Here is a 1,397-nt window from a genome sequence, read left to right on the forward strand (position 1 = left end):
CAGCTCCGCCAGCGGCTGGCGCGGCGCGGCCTCCAGCCCCTCCACCAGCTCCTCCAGGCGGTCGGCCTCGGCGCCCAGGCCGCCCACTCGCAGGTCGAAGGACAGCATGAGGATCCTGTTCCTCACCGGCAGCCTCGGGAGGCCGGGCTGCAGCCCGCGGCCCTCCTCCTGAAAGAGGCCCGTGAACAGGGCGTCATAGGCCACCCTCTTGAGGCCCCGCTTGGCCTTCCTGCGGCTCCCGCGGCGCGGGCCCGAGGGAGCCTTGGCGGCCGGCAGGAGGACCTCACACAGGTCGTCCACCAGCTGCGGGACGCTGGCCATGCCTCCGCCTCACGCCGGGGCCTCGCGCGCGGCCGGATTCGCCTTCTCGGGGCCCCGGAAAATCGACGACCTGCAGAAGCGCCGCCGAGGACGGAGCGTGGGCCCGGCCCCCTCGGCCGGAGGAAGGCGCGCGCGACCTGACCCGCCTTCTCAGGGTCCCCTCAGCCGGAGAAAGGCGCGCGCGGCGGCGCCGAAAACGCGTCACCGCCGCGCGACCAGCCCGACAGCAGGCGCGAGCGCGCCGGAACTGCGTCACCCGGGGGGGGCCTGGCGGCCCGCGCGCAGGAGGCAGAGCCTGGAGGCCGCGTCCACCAGCACTTCCGGCCTGGGTCCTCCTCCCCGCCGGTGGCGAAACTCAGCCAGAACCGACCGAGTCCACTACACGGGGCTCAATAAAGAGGCGGAGTCAGACTTTGGCTTAACCTACTTTTACTGACGGCTGGGAGGAGGGAGCTGGGGAGGGCCCGTCCGTATAGAGGCTGGCGCCGGAGCAGGGGTCCTGAGCCCCTGAGCCCGTGTCCTGGGCAGGCCCACAGCCTGGCCCTCAGGTCAGAGGCCTCGTGCAGAGACGTGCTCGCGCACGGTTAACAACAGGCTCCCGGGGGACTGATGCGTAGTGTCTCTTCCACGGTGTAGATACTCCCACCCTGGCCGACTTCAAGCTGCCAGGTCACAGCACTCAATGAGGCGCTGAGAAGCGGGGCACAACTGCTTGACAGGGCCCTGAGCTGGTTCTGGGCAGCTCCCCGCTCCCCGGGACGTGAGCCCCTCTCCCCGCAGAGCACGAAGGCAGCTGTCGCCCAGGGCCCCACGCGTTCAGCCTGAGCCTGGCCCCGCAGCCTCACCAGCCACCTGCAGCATCTTCCACCTTGGCTCCAGTCGCCCTCTCAGGTACATCAGGGCTTGCGTGTCCTCTGGGGCGGCCATGGAGAAGGGGCCCAGGCTTGGGGGTGCCTCCCCATTCAGCACCCTAGCCAGGACTGTTGCAAGCTGGGGTGTGGATTCCTGGGCCAGCAGCAGAGGTGGAAGCCGTGAGTCACTGGTTTCTCCCCACCTCCCGTCCCACAGCAGGTCCA

Source organism: Bison bison, unplaced genomic scaffold (genome assembly GCF_000754665.1).
Source record: "Bison bison bison isolate TAMUID 2011002044 unplaced genomic scaffold, Bison_UMD1.0 scf7180017859600, whole genome shotgun sequence".
Lineage (NCBI taxonomy): Eukaryota > Metazoa > Chordata > Mammalia > Artiodactyla > Bovidae > Bison > Bison bison.